General features: G+C 36.9%; 1 protein-coding gene and 1 long non-coding RNA gene across 5 annotated transcripts in view; one reads left to right on the top strand and one right to left on the bottom strand.

Annotated features, from left to right (window-relative positions):
• inpp4b (inositol polyphosphate-4-phosphatase type II B) overlaps nucleotides 1–13674 on the top strand; it is a 193259-nt gene that overhangs the window by 27844 nt on the left and 151741 nt on the right. The window lies entirely within an intron of this gene.
• LOC129444042 (uncharacterized) lies at nucleotides 8349–10009 on the bottom strand. Its single transcript, XR_008644274.2, has 2 exons — nucleotides 9063–10009; nucleotides 8349–8562 (listed from the first exon to the last, which is right to left on the bottom strand). It is a non-coding gene; the product is annotated as an uncharacterized lncRNA (long non-coding RNA).

Raw genomic sequence — 13674 nt, 5'->3', positions numbered from 1 at the left:
CATGCCTTACTAAAAACATTACTTGTGTGCATTTTGAGGAAAAACAAAGGGCACTGATGTATTTTATGATACGTCAGTGCAAGTTGTTTTCAGTTTGGACAGCTCAGATATTTATTTTAGTCTAGGACTAGTCTAATCGCTGTCCAGGAAACCGCCCCAAATGAGTATTAACATTATTCATAAAATAAATTAGCCATATGATATTAACGTGATATACATGCGTTGCTAGAGTAATACAATTTTTCCTCTTAATTTAAAACTGAAACTTAGTTTATGGTTTAATAATATTTTTATGAAAACCCAACAACAATTAAATAAATAAAAATTTTCTTGTATTAAAAAACGAAATGAAACGTTTATAAAGCAGCGTTCTTCTGCACATTTGCTTTCGTCATTTTCCTGTCAGGGTTGCCAGATCCACGTAACAATTAGTGCTTCAAACGTGCAGATCACATATGCATTATGAAACTGTTATGTGTCTGAAATTTCTGAAATAAGCATCTATTTACACGTACAAAAGGGTGTAGGCGGAGACGAATTTGCATATTCATACATGCACGTATGCTAAATGAGAAAAATACATTACGATTTAAAAAACGTACATATGCTATTACCATGTTAAAAAAGATGAGTTTTAAGTGATAAAATTATCGACTACATGAAGACTTTAACCTTTGACTGGCGGTTTATATCATAAGTATATATTTATGCAGTTTGTCCTTGGCAATGAGATCATTAAGCTATTTGCTAGCCGATCACACCAACACATAAAACCCAATCTTTTCCTAATCTAACCAGTGATGTGATCTGTCCAATCACAGCTCATTATTTCTTTGGCATCCCAGAGGCTCGGCAGATCATATTTCATCATTCTTTTTGAAAATGATGTCATCATAATGTCAGCTAAAGAGGGAAGCTGATGCTCATGCTCATTTATGCCCTGAAGGACAAGACATCTTCAATCCAGTTAGAAACGCAGATCAAAGCTGTACAGAGAGATAAAGACACTGCGAGATAAAGATGAAACAAGCACACATCTACAGTACACATTCACACATGTGCACATTCACATCTATGATATCTCGGCAGTGTCTCAGTTGAATTTTCAGATTTTTCTCCTGTGCAAGTAATCTTAAAGTACATGTCTCCTTAAAAGTTTCGCTCCAGTTTGAGAAGCCCTGCTCTAGGCTGTTTCTGTATAACAGTTGCCATGCGAGTTCGCTTTCTTATTTCCCGGGCTCGAGTCTCATGCGCATTGTTTTCAGATCAGTTGCACAGAGGCAGCAAGCTCCCGCAGTTCAATCCCAGCAGCTCCTCCGGTGTCAGCCTGTAATCTAATAGCATCCACACGAAGACCTTTCCAGCATTCTCTACGTGGAAGAAATTCTCCATTTACACACCACTTGTGTATCACGCTGGCTATTTGCACCTGCTTGTCTTGTGCAGGAAAAGTAAATCTGTGTTTTCAGACACTTCAAGATGGCCTAGTGCCATGCCACATGACAGCGAGAAATCTTATTTGCATGGCACTAATGGTTATTGTGTGTCTTTTTGGCTAAAGCTTAGGGGCAAGTGAAACATTAGTTTGTGTGAAGTACGTACAAAAACAAATTTTCCTTGGCCTCGTTGACTGTCACATTCAAGGACTTATTACGAGTAATGATGTCGTTTTCGCATGAGTACACTAAAAGTAGATATCACGCGCACACAATGTGGCGACTTTTCTTCAGAACCGACAAGCAATCCGTCATATATTTGGCCAGAGTGTTCCTTCTCTCTCACCTACATCAGGAGGTGACCCGTGTGTTGTAGCTTTCGTCCCCCGTGAGGACTGTTTTCATTTCTGCAGGTCTGAAGTTGTTGCTTTTATTGTACGCGTTCAAGCAGAGAATGTCATATGAGAAACAGCCGGCTGAATACAGAGTATGACACTGCGGATCCGAATACTGTTATTTACCGCATGATAATAATACTGGTATGGCCATTATGGCAGGAGTCACAGCTATGGTTAAATGCTGTAAAAATCTCAATACAAAGAGCAAAGCTTAAAGGAAAACAACACAGTTTTTCAATATTTTACTATGTTCTTACCTCAACTTAGACGAATTTATACATACCTATCTTTATTCAATGCGTGCACTTAATCTTTGTACAGCGCATCGTGAATGTGTTAGCATTTAGCCTAGCCCCATTCATTCCTATGGCTCCAAACAGGGATAAATAGAAGCCACTAAACTTTCATGTTTTCCCTATTTAAAGACTGTTACATGAGTAGTTACACGAGTAAGTATGGTGGCACAAACTTTTCTCCATATAGTGGACTTTAGTGGACCTCAATTGTTTGCAGTATCAATGTAGTTCCAAAGTCTCAAACAATCCCTAAAGAGGCATACGCGTCTTATGCAGTGAAACAATCGTCTTTTTAACAAAAAACACTAGCCGTGTGACACGCCAGCATGAACCTTACATATTACGTAATCACGACGAAAGGTCACGCATGACGTAACCGAAACTACCACTCCAGTGTTTACAAGTGTGGAAAAAGAGGAGCGTTTAGATGTTGTTGTATGTGAAATGATACTAATTAATTTCTTTGTAAGTTTTATGCAAGTGTGCGTTTCACATATGTAACGCTTGACCTTTTGACGTCATTGCCTAAAATTGCTGGCTCATCACACGGCTAGTGCAAGATGAAAGTTGTGGTTTAAAAGGGTGTTTTTTGACGATCATTTGGCTAGATAAGACCCTTATGCCTCGGTTGGGATCGTTTAAAGGCCTTTGAAGCTGTGTTGAAACTGTAAACTGTAGAAGTGTCCACTAAAGTCCACTATAGGGAGAAAAAATCATTTTCGACTGAACAAAGAAAGACATAAACATCTTGGATGACATGGGGGTAAGTAAATTATTGGGATTTTTTTATAAAAGTGAAGTAATCATAAAGAGGTTAAACTTTTATTACGACTTGATTGCAGGAAAGTAAGCACAATGTTAGGCAATATTCTCCACGGTGAATCGTAGGCAGCCTGCGGGATCGCTAATACATAATAGTATTGGAGGACAGGGCAATAGTTTTGTTATTTTATTTGCTAATTTGTTATGACAAGCCACTGTAAACAAACACTGCGATACTGTTTTGCAGCTTGCAACACTGTCACGACTGCAACTTTCTTAAACATGATGCCTTTTATTCTAGAACGTCAAAATTACTTGCACACCAGGGAACCAAAAAAAAATTAAAGAGACATTCCATTTTTTTTGAAAATATGCTCATTTTCCAGCTCCCCTAGAGTTAAACATTTTATTCTTACCGTTTTGAAATCCATTCAGCTGATCTCCGGGCACTTTTAGCATAGCTTAGCACAATCCATTGAATCTGATTATACCATTAGCATCGTGCTAAAAATAATCAAAGAGTTTTGATATTTTTCCCATTTAAAACTTGACTCTTCTGTGGTTGCATTGTGTGCTAGGACCGACAGAAAATTGAGAGTGCGAGGTTTTTTTTGGGCAGATGTGGCTAGGAACTATACTCTCAAACTGGCGTGGTAATCGGTGACTGCTGATGTGGCATGGCTGCAGCAGGCGTAGTGATATTACACACTGCCTAAAAAAAATCCTCTTGGTTACTTTCAATAGCAGGGGACTATTTTCGGGCAGTGTGTAATATCACTACGCCTGCTGCCGCCATGTTACATCGGTAAAGTCACTGATTATTACACCAGAATGAGAGTATAGTTCCTAGCCATATCTGCCTAGATAAATCACAACTTTTAATTTTCAGTCGGTCTTAGTACACAATGTAACTACAGAAGAGTCAAGTTTTAAATGGGAAAAATATTGAAACTCTTTGGCTATTTATTAGCGCGATGCTAATGGTCTAATCAGATTCCATAGATATGTACACTAGATGTCGCCTTGGCTACGGCAGTTCATTGGACCGAATGCGTCAAACAGAGCCGCCATCTTGAAACAGGGGAATCCCGCATCAGCGTCATTGCAGACAATGGTGTAACAGAAATAAAATCACCATAAATCGTCATAAACGCGATTTTCTTGGTTTTCTTTTGGTTCGTTTCAACAGTCAGACATGTATTTAGCATTTAGTACAGGAAAAAATAAAAGTTTTGATTTTATGAAAATTTACTGTTTCTAACTGTAATGCATAGTGCTAGTAGCCCTTTCATCCATGCGCAGTACAAAAGTCCGGCATCGTTCATGAATTCGAAGTACAGGCGGAGATAGCAGCTTTACCTAGATACTTCCTATGACAAGACTCCTGTTCTAAGATGGCGGCGGTTTTGACGCATGCTCAGAGCCCCAAGGCGACATCTAGTGTATATATCTATGATCAGATTCAATGGATTATGCTAAGCTATGCTAAAAGTGCTAGCGCCAGACCTGGAGATCAGCTGAATGGATTCCAAAATGGTAAGAATCAAATGTTTAACTCTAGGGAAAATAAAATATCAATAAAAAAAAGTGGAATGTCCCTTTAACCCAAGAAAACCCAAACTAACCATATATGTTGGGCATTTCATGTATTGATAATTTTGTACTGGTTAAAATCACATATGGTGGGCACACGAGCAGTCTACCTCACTGCGATTCTTAAGTCACACTAAATCATAGTTATTTAAATGGAAAAGCGACTGTGTGTGATCTTGCCACAGATTAGCAACGGCCCCGATGGCATCTGAGCCGGTTGAAGTTATATCTGACCCAACCTGTCAGGGATCCTTCAGAATCAAAGAGCTCCGATCAGAGAAGGGTCAATGAAACCAATTACAGCGTCTCTGACTGCCCAGACCGGCTTTGCTCGTGTGCGGTTCTTCGGCTCTGACCCTCGCGCAGGTGCTCTGCGCTGATAAAACCCTCCTGTCAATCGAAATGAAAAGCCATCTTTGCCTCCCTGCCACCCCTGCGCTCAGCTATTCTCCAATCATTCGTATTTTAAGGGCGGAATGAGGTGCAGAGGGCTTTAATGAAAGAGCTAAAACCAAGAGTTGACAAGTGAGGAGTTTGCCCATTTCAAGCATAGGAGATAGACGGAGAGATTATTAAGACGTCTTTGTGGCACACGCAACGTTGATTAGTTATTCACTCCAGCCAACACGCTGTAGTATCACAACAACCCTCCAAACATGCAAACTGTGAAAAAGAATGATGGGCGTTTGTGAACGCGCATTAGCCGTAGCCATCTGCCGGAGCTGTTTCGCTCATTTGTTTATGCTAAGTTTATGTTAATTTTCTGTCATTCAAAAGATTCTCGCTGAAAACCATGCCACTGCGGTCGTGGGTTTCTCAGCAATGGACGTACTGAAGCATACAAGTGGAGAATAATTTTAGGTCCATCATATCTTTCTGTCAGACCTTTGTCATTTGTTCATGAATGCTAAGCAAGTAGTTTGCGTTTGTACTTAATGTGAGTTTAATCTGCATTGTACCATGTTTAACAAAGTTTGAATTCTGAACACCTCTTGAAGTTATATTTCATATCATATTGAACTGCATATCTGATCATGCGGCATTGTAATACTTTCCTAATTGTGAGGTAGCATCACATGCACACATCACTTTGGTTCCAGAAAATTTCCTGGACGCATTTTCTGTGTATTGAAAAGGGCTATGGAGAAATTAACCCAGAATGTACTGCAGTGAGCTAAGTGGAAGAAAACCATGCCAAAGCAGTAGAAGTCATTGTTTATACTGTTGTTCATTTCAGTTGAAAAAATAACCAATTTTTAACCAATTTTCAACCATTATTTCCATTATAAAATGAAAACAAAAGTAACAAAGTGATTTTCTCCGAGCCCTGATAACATTTGCATTCCAAACTATGACAGCATCTTTGGCAAGCAACCCTTGAGAGAGCTGACAAATTTCACGTTATTTTGTCGTTTTGCGCGTGTAGGACCAGAAAGCTTTTTTCGACCATAAGTAAATTCCTAAAGCGGTATTTTTTTTATAACGCGTTGTGTTTCTTGTTTCATGTGTTACATTACTGATCAATCTACAGGTCATTTAGTGCTGTAACACATCCTGAAGTTTGACTTCTCAAGGTTTTTCAAAATAAAAGTAAATCGTGTTTAAATGTCAGGATTTCCTGTCGGGATGAAATCTGTTTTGTCCCGCTGCTAAAACTGTTGCATTATGTTGAGAATTTATATTATTCTAATTTGTTATTTAATTTTTTTAGTGTTCATACTGTTAAAATAATGTTTTCTTTTCAACAAAATAAAAAAGTTTTTACTGTCGGGTTAATTTTAAAACATTTGATGAAACTGAAATTTAAAATGTGAATGTGATTAAAATGTGATTTAATAATTTTTGGCAAAAAAATATGTTTGCAGTTACATATTAACAAGGCCATAGTCATGTATATTTACTAAAAACAAGTGTTGTTCCGTTGGGTTACTTTTGACCCACGTGTGTGTTACTTTTGACCCACCTAACAGGGTCAAAAGTACACTGTAAAACATTTCAAGCTGGTTAAATATAGAAACAAAAGTTCATCTGCTGCCTTAAAAATGTGAGTTAAATATACTTGGTCTGTTTAAATACTTGATTGGCTGGAAGGTGTGCATTAAAACCGTTTAATGCACAGGTAGTTCCAGTCAGTTTGATTAAAGTTAGAAATTAATCCGCTACTATAAACATTGGTAACCATAGTAACACAGTTACACTTGCAGAGAGAGCGAGCGAGCAACAGAGAGAGAGAGAGACATAAGTGCGTCTCTCTTTAAAGTGCGCCGGTTTTATTTCACACTTTACATAAATAAATAAATGACATGATTAGTTCAATTAAAGATTGCCTTGTCACTGTCAGTGTTGCCTGTCATTCATAAATTATTTTAATAAATCAATTCAAGAATCATTAAGTTAGCTATATGCTTAAGCAGAGGCGTTTCCAGCATTAAAGGACATTCGGGGCTTAGCCCAGACCATATAAATACAGGGATCACTCAAAGAGTGTATAAAGTGTATAATAAGAATATTAACGTGATCTGCAGCATATAAAAGCGTACTCACCTAATCGTGGCGGGCTGCAGGAGTAAAATGTCATAAGAACTTTTATCTTTCCTCTCAAGTAGATTTTTGCACGTGAGTTTTACTCAGACATGACCTGAATGAGCTGATGATGTCACAGAACCGACAAAATTAGATTTTTAAACTGCTGCGCTGGAGAAATAACGATCAAGTGATAAATAAACCTACAATACTGTATACCTACTGTATAACAATCTTATATAATTTATGTACCATACAGAACATCTAAAACTAAATATAAACGTATTGCTGCTGGAGACTTGCCATTGGCTGTTGTAATTGAATAAATAATGAGGTCAGTGTAAGAAAGGATTACAGGGGCTATTTTGGGGATGTTTTTATAAATATGATTTTGTTTCATGGTATTATGTTTTATATTATTAGGTTTAATGTAATAATGCAACCCTATATCACGCAAATACGTGACTATTTCACGTATGGACCAACGTGAAAATGTCACGTTTTGCCGCGTTTGAACGTGAGCATGTCACGCTTTTCTGTTTGTGTCACTGTCACGTATTGGTTACGCAACTTTTTTGTCCTATTTTCAAACCATTGTCGCTTCGGTTTAGGGTTAGATTTGGTGCTTGTGTTATATGTCACTTTAAGTATTTGTCACTTTAAGTATTGGTTTATAAAAAAAAAGATACAAGACTTATTCTTTTATATTTTCTAAACTTTAACCAATTGTCGCCTGACGTTGGGGTTAGAGTTTGTTTAGGTAATGATGACATTTTATGTAAATCTAACCCTAAACCGAAGCAACAATGGTAAGAAATTAGGACAAAAAAGTTGCGTAACCAATACGTGACAGTGACAGAAACAGAAAACGTGACATGCTCAAACGCGGCAAAACGTGACATTTTCACGTTGGTCCATACGTGAAATAGTCACGTATTTGCGTGATATTGGGTTGAATAATGCACTGTAAAAAATAAATTGTTGGCTCAATGAATTATTTTTTAGTAACTAGTTCCACAGAAATTTTACGTTCACTCAATTTCTGTCTCCAAAGTGTTACCTGGATTGATGTTTTTTAGTTGGCCCAAATTTGACTCAAATATAAAAAAGTATGTTGGCTCAATTAGCTTTATAGTTCATTCAACTAAAATGTTTTAATCAGTTGAATCTTTAAAAACTTACAGCAAAGACTCTGTCAATTAAAATTTAAGTATTTACTCAATGTTTTATGTGTTACTTCAATTAATATTTATTATTTGGAATTTTTTAATAACATTTTTAAATGATTTACTGAATAATTTATGCTGGTGTTGTAAACAAAATAATTAACTTCAGTCACATAAAAACAAAAGCTTTTTATTCACTTATTCACTTATCATACAGACTGAACATACAGAATTAAGTCTTCTTTAAATAGAGGGCATAAAACAGTCCAAAAAGCCTCCAAAGTCAGTCAGAACATCTCCAGGGCCATTTAGGAGACTTTCCTCAGCCAGTCCAAGCGGAGACTGTCTCTGTATCCTTCTGGTCTGCCTCTCTCACATCATCTCCGCTCTGGTTTGATAAACAGAGGAATATAAACACACACACATACATAAATAACATGTTTAATATAATAAAGTTTGACGGTGAAAGACTTTATTCTCTTAATAACGTTAATATTAGGCGAAATTTCCCTCAGACATCACACATAATTAAACACTATTGGGCGGTTTTCTCGGACAGGGCTTTTCACTGACTAAAATAACTTACTGACATCTCTTAACATATGAGTGCTATTGTTTTGTCTCAAAATGCACGCCAGTATTGTATTATATAAGGTTTGTTTGTAAAAATGTCCCAATTATAATAAAGACCGAGTTCTAAACTCTGTCCGGTAAACCAACCCTATATCCAGGCTTTTTATCTTAACTAAAATAGCTCCACTTTACATCGGACACAACATAACACACTTCTAATATATCTTTACAAAAATATCATTACAAAAACGTCGAGTATTTGCGTCTTTGCCAATTAATATATTCGAAAATTAACATTTAATTACAAACACTTACCTGACGTGAACTTGAGGAAACGGCTGATTGTGTCCTTCCTTGTGTGAATCAGTAAGTGATTCCAGCTGTTGCGTGCGGATTGATCTCAGATGAAATGACCTGTGATCCAGATCCTTCCGAGTTAAAACATTTTAAATTCAAAATACACAGACGCACGCGCATACATACATACATCCACACGCGCGAGCACGCGCGCGCGCACACACGCACGCACACGGGTACACACACGGGTATATTTAGAAGTTTTAAGATTGTTATGATATTGGGACTATTTCTCCACTCGCACCTTCAGCTCTGAAGTTCAAATTCGCAGGCAGTACGCAGCCCAGTTATAACAAATGTGAAAGATATGAAATATCATTCAACAGCGATATCATTTAAGTGCAATCCTAAAATATGATTTAAAACATACCGGTAAACCTTTTATTATTAAGTATAAGAAATTAAAATGAATTAAATCGCATGTTTAAACGCCACAGAGATATCAGAGCCAGCAGTCGATTTCTGATGGGCTTGCCGAGGCGAGGCTGCGCTGGGCGGGGTGTGAGGGCTTAAGTGTCTGTGATTTTCTGGAGCTTATCTGGAGCTCTTCTCCGTCCGAAAGTGTCCGAGCACATTTTTAAATAGACGCTATCTATATTAACCGACCGCATATTTAAACTTTAAGCACATACATTCACGCCTGAACAACTCTTAAAATTACATTTTGTTACCAAATTACAGTAATATTATGAGCATTTTGTTGTCAGGAAACATAGCTGTCATAAGTCCACATATTGACCAGATTTGTCTTAATTAGTTCAGTCAACACTAGCCATTCTGAATGTTGACTGAATTTGAAAATAACAATTCACTTAATAATTTAAACACAGATTTATGTAAACTTAAAATAATATGTCTACTCAACTAAGCCCAAACAAGAAAATTGGTTTAACTTATATATTTTTGCCCTTCCAACATTTCATTAATTGGATTTTTTACAGTGTGCGTTAAAATATCTGATTTAAATATTAAAGATACTTTTTCAAGTTACCATTGTGGAGATCAGTGGTTCCATTCCGGTAGCTAAATGGGGCTTTCATTAGCTCCTCCCCTACCTGTCGCATATTCAACAGAGTGGCAGAAATGGAGTTGCCCATAGGCTACCGACAGCAAAGAAACGTATTCTATAGGCTAGATTTTTTTAAGACCTAGCCCTATGTCTATTTCTGACAGACTGTATGCAGTAAAGCCAAAGCACAATGAAATAAGACAACTGGATTTAAAAGGTTTACATAGGCTATTGTCCGGTGTCATATTTGTCAGTCAACTTTTCAAAATACATTCGGGGCTGAAGCCCCGGGAAAATCGCCTGGCTTTAGCAACGAGAAGATAGACAGCCACAGATAACTCGCGCACGCATCTCTCTCTCTCTCTCTCTCTCTCTCTCTGTCTCTCTCTCTCTCTCTCTCGGGTCCTTTCAGTTCGCTCTGTCTCTCTCTTTTAATAATGAATTTAAATAAATGTGATAATTCAATAATTCATTTAAATAAATGCAATACAATGGCACTACTTTATTTAAAGCGGACGGAGTGCGAGCCTTAACTAAAGAAAATGACCGTCATTTTTACCCGTCTGTTAAAAAATTACACTGTAAACATTAATTACAGCTTTAACTTGGCAAATAACCAAGGTATAAGCGGGATAATCCACGGCTAGCCATGCATTAAAGGGTTTCGCCTATACGTCGTGCATTAAAACCCTTTAATGCATGGCTAGCCGTGGATTATCCCTTACTTATAGATATGGTTTGTTTCAACTCACAAGCAGTTAAGACAATGTGTAACTTTACGTTTAACTTTTTGGAAACTTACAAACAGGAGTTTAATATATCTAAAACTTTCCATGATTATTAGAATTAAATAGAAAGAGTTAGTACACATAACTTAATGAGGCTTTCATGTTTTACAGTGTAACAATGCGCTACTTACTGTACGTTTAAAGTGAAATTATGCTGAAGTCTTTTAACATTTGTTCAAAATTTCACCTGGTATTGATAGACCACAGAGTTATTGACCACAGCAAAAATATATCTCTGTCTAAACTTTAAAATGATGTTCTGAAAAATGGTTCTTTCGCCCCTGCTCTTCCCCACTTTAGTATTGCAGATCAACCTAAATGTTGATTTTTGCACAACAATGCTACGTAACATCTTGCTCAAAATGAGCCACCTTATAAAGCTATGTGTTCATCTATTTTTATGTCGTTTATTTAGCCTTAATATTTCCCCAAGCGCAAACTGTGTCTGACCAGTAAAAAATGTCCTCATGAATGTGTAGAGGTGAAAAGTGATGCATTTGGTAGTTAATTCAGCTCTACTGTAGACAGCCGCCGAGTTTTACAAAGCAGTGGATATTAACAACGATCTGGATGTCTGCTTCTTGATTTTATAGTGGTAGAGAGTGGCAGGGCTCCAGACTGAGAGGGAACTTGGCCGAGTGGTTGTTAGACAAATGTGGCAGTCACTAAAATCAGGCGGCTGGTGAATTTTTTTACGTGCAAATGGGAGCCGTGGGGCGGAATCTCTGACAGCTGTTTTTTAACGCCGTGTGAAGTCTATGAGTTATAAGTGCCGTGGCGCAGATACGAGGCTTGTGGGAAAAATGCACTTGGATGTGGCAATTCAAGAAGCCCTCAAAGCAGCACGCTGGAGTCATAGTGATCTCGTATCCTGCAGTGCATGAAAATGGTACGGTATAAAAACAAATCTGAATGCAAAGAGTACTGAATAAGTCACTAATATCAGCAAAGTAATGATCGTGTTATCCAGTATGAGGCAAAATATTTTTTTTTTTGCAGACCCTCTAAAGAGGTGAGGTGGTACCGTATAGCCAAACAGCACAATCTTTATACAAACTCTTTCTTAAGGGGAGCTCTTGAGCAATTTTACAAGCACCCCTCCCTTTCCTTCGTAATCCCCTTAAGATGGGATTTGTCCGGATCAATTTTGTAATGCATTTTTCATTTTGAAATGTAATTAAGATGGTGTCTCATCGACCTCTCCCTCTCCCGTTGATCGCAAGTTCTTACGGTATCACCTGTGTGTGTGTGCACACATTTCTAATGGTGGGTCATGGGTAAATTCAATAGTTGGCTAATCTAAGTGTTTTCTTAATATCCAAGGAATCTGATTTTTTTGTGAAATGAAATTCTTTCAAAGGAATTTCGATTGCTTCTTTCTGTGTTTTCTACGCTGCTGGAAAACTGTTTGATCATCTGTGATTTCATCATTTTATACATAACCTTTTCTCTGAATAATTAAAATAAAATAGAAAACAGAATTGGCAATGTGAGTCTGTCTGTGTGAGAACAAAGAAAGTCTAAATTTTTGTAATATCTAAAATAACACATAAACTACACAGGGTCATAAGAGGAATTGCTTATCTGCCATATCTGCAGTATTAACAGACTTTTTTTTTAAAGTTGTGCACCAGCAGAATTTTCTTCAATAAATATATAAACATAAAAATATATCAAATGAAAGAACAGACCCTCTGCTTTCCAAAAAACAAAACAGGAAAAAAACGTTCATCCTATCTTTCAGAACGATTATCAAAACATAGAGTTTAAAATTAATTCCTTTTTGCTTCAGTTTTTTACAAATTGGACAAGAGCGCTATCTACTGGATAATAGCAGAATTACAGATTACCATAAAAACTTGTCAGGAACGCTTCATTGGCAGGGAAATGTTTTCTTTTAATTTACAAGAATGCGTCATTGGCAGGGAAAGAGTTAAAACTAGTGATGCACCGATGTATCGGCTGCCGATATGTATCGTCTGGTTTTTGAGAAATTTGAAACCATCGGCATATCAGCAATAGCAGGAGAAAGGCCGATACCATTTTTTATTTTTTAACTTTGTAAAGGCAATAAGTTGCATTTCTGCTGCATAATCCAACTTTTAAAAAATAATTATCAAAATAATGAAATACTGAACATGGATCTATTTAACATTCAACTGACCAACATAATAAGAGAGGCACAAAGTAAGATATAATTTGGGGTATTTTTGGTATTTTTCCCATTGCACGTTTGACAAACTATAATTTGTACAGATTTTATTTTGTTTAGGGAAGTAAAAATAATTTGATGCAAAAATAAACTAGCTAAAAGGGCAACTGTATATTATTGCATACAAGTGTTTAATATCGGCATCACCAACGGTTGTCTGTTTAAATCGATATCGCCATCCCCAAATTCATATTGATGCAAAACCCAACACAGATTGAGACCAGATTGAGTTAAAGTAATTATAAATGTTACCTAGTTTGTTAAAACCCAGCTCAAGTCATTTTTTGTGATTTACTGTTTTCTAAATAAAATCATCCTTTTGTAGGACATTCTGTAAAAATATAACCTTGATGTCTTTATTATTGTCTGAGTAAGGTCATGTGAAAGATTGAAATTAAACTTAGATGCTCTTCATCATTAGATTGAGACTTCAGCCTGGTTTTCACAGTCAGATAGAGTTATATATAAATTATTAAAATCCCAATAGCAGACCTCTAATGCACAGCTGCACTGTTACTTCAGGAAATGCACTTTGTCTTCAATATGACACACCAGGTGTCA

This window comes from Misgurnus anguillicaudatus, chromosome 3 (assembly GCF_027580225.2).
Source record: "Misgurnus anguillicaudatus chromosome 3, ASM2758022v2, whole genome shotgun sequence".
NCBI lineage: Eukaryota > Metazoa > Chordata > Actinopteri > Cypriniformes > Cobitidae > Misgurnus > Misgurnus anguillicaudatus.
Note: the sequence above shows the minus strand (reverse complement) of the source record. Positions and strands in the feature narration are given on the sequence as shown.